The sequence below is a fragment of the Podarcis tiliguerta genome (genome assembly GCF_965153285.1).
Source record: "Podarcis tiliguerta genome assembly, chromosome: 18".
Taxonomy (NCBI): domain Eukaryota; kingdom Metazoa; phylum Chordata; class Lepidosauria; order Squamata; family Lacertidae; genus Podarcis; species Podarcis tiliguerta.
This window is the reverse complement of record NC_139551.1, coordinates 3,832,587-3,838,788: the sequence shown is the minus strand read 5'-3', so window position 1 is coordinate 3,838,788 and position 6,202 is coordinate 3,832,587.

Sequence of the window (6,202 nt, the reverse complement as noted above, 5' to 3'; positions counted from 1 at the left end):
GCGCTTAAGGAGCTAGTAGCATGCACACACAAGCACACACGTGTGTGCAAGGTGCAAGGATCTGAATGCAATTCCTCCTACCTGCAGCGAGATAGCAGGCACACATACGCTCCCAGAGGAAATTAGGAGTCAGGCCCCATCGACTTTGGTGTTGTCAACACCGGCCGGCAGCAGCTGCCCGGGGTTCCAGGGGTGTTCCGCAGCCCTACCTGAAGAGGTGAGGGGTTGAACTTTCTGCCCTGACCCTGCCTCGTCCTCCTGGTTGGTCTAATCTGGCTTATATACAGAGTCAAGCCATTCGCTTGTCTAGCTTGGGGTTGCCAACACTGGCTGGCAGCGACTCTCTGGGGTTTTAGGCAGAGGGGTCTGTCTGTCTCTCTCTCTCTCTCTCTCTCTCCGCCGCCATCATATCTCTGCGTGTAGCCACAGAGCAACAACCCTTTCCCACAAAATAAGGCTTCTAGTCTTCATGGTTCCGAGCTAAATAAGAGAGTTGGCTTCTACCAAGTCAGGCCGTGGCTTGAGCCAGTTTTTAAGCATACCGGACACCTGCTTAATACACACAGGACCCCCCCAAGGAATCCCAGGAGTTGTGGTTCTTACTCTTCACAGAGGTACAACGGACAGCGCCGTCCAACTACACTTCCCAGAATCCCTTGGGGGATGTCACATGCTTTAAAGGTATAGTGTGGACCCACCCACAAAATAAATAATTTCTCACACTGCCCCGTTAATGCCTTTTCGCTCCAAGTCCCATAACGTCCCCAAAAGTTCAGAAAAGCTTAGCGTCCCACTGCGTGCTTTCCAGCCACCTGGCCTCTGAGCATGTGGAAAGTGCTACTTGCTACAGAATAGCTTTGAACCTTGGGCTGGAATTTCAGGTCTCGTTGCGATTTGGGAGGAAATCGTTCGGTTTGGCCATGCATTTATTTATTGCGTACGACTACTTTTGCTATAGGGGACGCGGGTGGCGCTGTGGGTTAAACCACAGAGCCTAGGACATGCGGATCAGAAGGTTGGCGGTTCGAATCCCTGTGACGGGGTGAGCTCCCGTTACTTGGTCCCTGCTCCTGCCAATCCAGCAGTTCGAAAGCACACCAGTGCAAGTAGATAAGTAGGTACCGCTCCAGCGGGAAGGTAAACGACGTTTTCGTGCGCTGCTCTGGTTCGCCAGACGCGGCTTAGTCCTGCTGGCCACATGACCCAGAAGCTGTACGCCGGCTCCCTCTGCCAGTAAAGCGAGATGAGCGCCGCAACCCCAGAGTCGGCCACGACTGGACCTAATGGTCAGAGGTCCCTTTACCTACTTTTGCTATGTTGTGGCTGTGATGGGACAGCTCGGTCTATAGAGCACGATACTCCTAATCTTAGGGTTGTGGGTTCGAGTCCTATGTTGGGCCAAAAATTCCTGCGCTGTGGGGGGTGGACTGGATGACCCTCAGGGACCCCTTCTGACTATGATCCACAGCAGGTAGTTGACGGACAGACAGGCTGCTTTTCTCATTTCCACACACACACCCTCCCTGATCATCATGGAAGGATTTCATCTCCATGGTGATCTGAGTCGCAAGATGTTTTTTTCCCCGCTTGCAGGCTTTTAACCCTGCGGCTCCCGGAATTAAAAGCAGAAAAGAAACAACCTCATGGCTAGGGGGAACTGGAACTAAAACTCCCGTTAGCCGCTGCCAGCACCGCGGTTGGGAGACATAGTTTGAATCGCTGAGGGGGCATGAGGCCGAAGGAGGCTGTTCTGCCCTTAAACCCAGTGCGCTGTCTCAGACTGCAGGACAGACAGGCAACCTAGAATAGAATTGGAAGGGGAGGTCTAGCAATGCAGGAATATGCAGCTGTCTCGAACCTGCAACCTTGGCATCATCAGGGCTGCACTCTGACCAGCTGAGTTATCGCGGTAAATCCATCACACACAAACACAGAGGGAAACTTGCAAGCAAGGAATGACAGAGGGCCTGGGCTTTCCCCCAGCTTCTGGTAATCAGAGATAGGTACAGGTAAAGGGACCCCTGACCATTAGGTCCGGTCGTGGCCGACTCTGGGGTTGCGGCGCTCATCTCGCTTTACTGGCCGAGGGAGCCGGCGTACAGCTTCCGGGTCATGTGGCCAGCAGGACTAAGCCGCTTCCGGCAAACCAGAGCAGCGCATGGAAATGCCATTTACCTTCCCGCCGGAGCGGTACCTATTGATCTACTTGCACTGGTGTGCTTTCGAACTGCTAGGTTGGCAGGAGCAGGGACCGAGCAACGGGAGCTCACCCCGTCATTGCGGGGATTCAAACCGCCAACCTTCTGATCGGCAAGCCCTAGGCTCTGTGGTTTAACCCACAGCGCCACCCGCATCCCAATCAGAGATAGACTGCACCTATATATGGAGGTTCCACTCCTTTAAAAAAAACCAAAATCTGTGAAAAGACAGATCATCTGAATTGTTTGCGTCAATCATTCAAAGGGCCAGGAAGATCGGACTTCTGCCGAGTTGCTCTCGGTTTAACACAGCAACTAGGCAAATTCAGTGGTACCTCAGGTTAAGTACTTCATTCGTTCCGGAGGTCCGTACTTAACCTGAAACTGTTCTTATCCTGAAGCACCACTTTAGCTAATGGGGCCTCCTGCTGTTGCCGCACCGCCGGAGCATGATTTCTGTTCTCATCCTGAAGCAAAGTGCTTAACCTGAAGCACTATTTCTGGGTTAGTGGAGTCTGTAACCTGAAGCGTATGTAACCTGAGGTGCCACTGTAGATCTATTGCTCTTCCCCACCCTGGGCTGATATCGAGGGGTAGATTTCTCCTGGCTATGGAAGTTCTACCCAGCCGTAACTCCACAACTGCCATCTTAAACCAATGGCCAGATTAATTTTGAGATAGCCGAGAGGGAAGATAGGGAGCGAGTTTCAAAAGAAATCAGAATGGAGAAAAGCTAAGGCAGAGGTTTAAGAGGGCTCCGAGGCACAACTGTCAACGCAATAAAAGGACAGATTTTTTTTTTTGGGGGGGGGAGATCTGAAGACGAACAGATAGAAGGGCTGGTTGGAGGAAACTAATGCAGCAAAATAACAGATAAACAGAAACCTCTTTTGCCTTTGCTGCATGCAAAACCTAAAAAAACATCTCTCCCCTTTTCGCAAAAGGGTTTACAAGCCATGATTTGCCTGGCTTTCCTGACAGCCCCTCCCCTCACACAGGATCCGCTGTAAAATTATTCTTATTTGTTTTTAAATACCAGGGTGGATGGACAGAGGCAGCAGACATAAAAACTGGTGCTGGTACTTATTTTGGTAGCTGATAGAGAAGCTGGAGGGGGGGGGGGAGAGAGAGAGAGGAATTCCCCCACCTCTTTTGCTGGGAAGCAGGATCCGACCCACAACAGAAAAGCCTCCGCCAGCTTCAGAGGTGAGGATCTCCCTCTCTGCCTTTCTGACAACACCGTCTCCGAACAACCAGCACAACCACAACAACACACCCACTCCAGCATAGGTCTACTCAGAAGTCAAGGCTAGATGCATTCAGTGCAGTGCTTGCTCCCAGGGTAAGCGTGGATATTTTTAATTTTGCCCTCTTGGCATTTACAACGCCTAAACAACGGTGGCTTTGCCAGATGGGCGGGGTAATAAAATAAATAATAATAAAATAAATAATAATAATAATAAGGACTAGATTTGCATTAACGATTCCGTTTGGGGAGAAATTAATCTGCACAGTAAAAGTATTATATCCAGAAAAATATACCCAGAAATTTTTGAAAACAACAATTCGTGCACCCACGTTTGGATCTAACCAAGGATAAAATAGGTTGAGATGAATGGACATGACTAATGGGGGGGGGTGAGCGGGGGGAATGTCTCAACTCCGCGTAAAAGCTGAGTCAGATCATGCCAGCCGAATCATTTCCTCCCAAATGAAAATTAAAATAAGTCGATTGCACGATTATCTCCCCTCCTTAAGGAGGTCGGTTGCAGCTGTGTCCTTGCAACGGGGAAAATATTAGTCGGTTTCTCGGATCTGCTGCAAGGCGCTGCACGCTCTTCCCGAGTAGACCCATAGGAAACGGGAGAGGAAGCGCTTTCGCTTTCATGCAAATAAAAAAGTGAATTGTTTCTCTCTCTTCCTCCCCCCGCTTCCATTGCAAGCCCCGGAATGACAGCAAGGGAGCAAATCCTCTTTTACGAGCCTGCTTCTTCCAAAACAAACAAGCGGATCATTTAATTTTTTTAAAAAAAATCCACACACCCCCGGAGAAATTCACCTAATGGAGACCCATCTCCGTTCATCACAACACACAGACACCGTCTCTCTCTTTCCCCCGCCCCTCTGCTCAATTGCAAAACTGGGTGATGCATGCACAAAACGCGTAATTTAAATTTAAAATTTTATTTTTTTAAATGGAGCGGAAAACACATTGGAAATATCCAAGCCAGCAAGAGAAAATGGTCTGGATTTTTTGGGTGGGGGGGTGGGAGGAGGTGGGCAAGGGAAGGGACATTTCCTTTGCTTTTCTTATTTTTAAATATTATTATTATTAGGAATAAAATGATAAGGCTACAGAAAAAGGGGAGGAGAAAAGAATGGGAAGAGGAAGAGAGCGTAACAGATGGACACACAGAGAAGAAAGGAGAATGAATTATGTTGCAGGAGGAAAGATTTAGGGCTCCCCAGAATTAATAATAGCAATAATAATAATAATACTCTGGACTCACCTACATTCGTGAACTCGCATCTAAATAAATAACTAAAAGCTCCAAAAACAGGAGGAAAGCGGAGCTCCGGATCCTCTCTCTCCCCGTCTCAGATTTCAAGGGGGTTCCCCGCTTTCCGCCTTCCTTCCCGTGTATCACACCTTAATTTTGATTTAAAAGGGGCAGAGAGGATTTATGAATGAAAAGGGACCCACCCACTTAGGAACGCGGAGAGGAAACTGCGCGCGGGGGGGGACCCACGTGACCACTAAGAGAGCGAGTGTGTGTGTGTGTCATTCAAGGATAATGAGACGATTCTCATTGGACGGGTACCCGAGGTTCATTTGAATGAATGGGGAGGGGAGGGGAGGGGTGCGGGTTATGTAAAGCGCGCGGAAAAATAAATAAATAACCGAAGCGTCGATCCTTTTATTCATCACTATCCCTCCCTTTTTTTTTTTTTAAAAAAAGGAAAAATAAAGTCTATTTGTTGAATCAGTTCTAGCCTCTCGCCACAGATCGCAGCCTCCGCAACAAGGATTTAAAGCGCGTCTGATGCGCATTTAAAGCGCATGACAATCCACACACACACACAACACACACACAAACACAGGAATCCTGGAAATGGTAGTTTCCCCTCCACCCAATCCTCTGGCAGTGGTACAGTTTCCAGAGAAACTACAGTTAATAATAATAATAATAATAATAATAATAATAATAATAATAATAATAATAATTTATTTATACCCCGCCCTCCCCAGCCAAGACCGGGTTCCCATGTGCTCTAAATGTCTGCCTTGAATCTGTGGTGTGTGGCTCCTCTGCCCCCAATATATTGAATATACACAGGACCTCCAAAATATATATGTCAGGATCTCTTCTAAATTATTATTAGGAGTTTGTACATATTATTATGGGCTGGCTCCAACCCAGCCCTCCGTGGAGCAGACCTATTGAAATGAATGGGCCGATTATGCCCATTCATTTTGATAAGGCTTGCTCTGATAATAATTTTTATTAATTTCCAATTGCCATCCAATAGTAGCTTCATTAGGGACGTGGGTTAAACCACAGAGCCTAGGATTTGCCGATCAGAAGGTCGGCGGTTCGAATCCCCGCAATGACGGGGTGAGCTCCCGTTGCTCGGTCCCTGCTCCTGCCAACCTAGCAGTTCAAAAGCACGTCAAAGTGCAAGTAGATAAATAGGTACCGCTCCGGTGGGAAGGTAAATTGCGTTTCCGTGCGCTGCTCTCATTCACCAGAAGCGGCTTAGTCCTGCTGGCCACATGACCCGGAAGCTGCACGCCGGCTCCCTCGGCCAGTAAAGTGAGATGAGCGCCGCAACTCCAGAGTCGGTCACGACTGGACCTAATGGTCAGTGGTCCCTTTACTTTTTTAGTAGCCTTGTTATAACAATGCCAGATTATAATACAATTGCCAATGCCATCATTCAGATACTGAATTACGGTATATAATTTAGGTGGCTAGAATTGATGGGTTTGATTTTATTTCTGC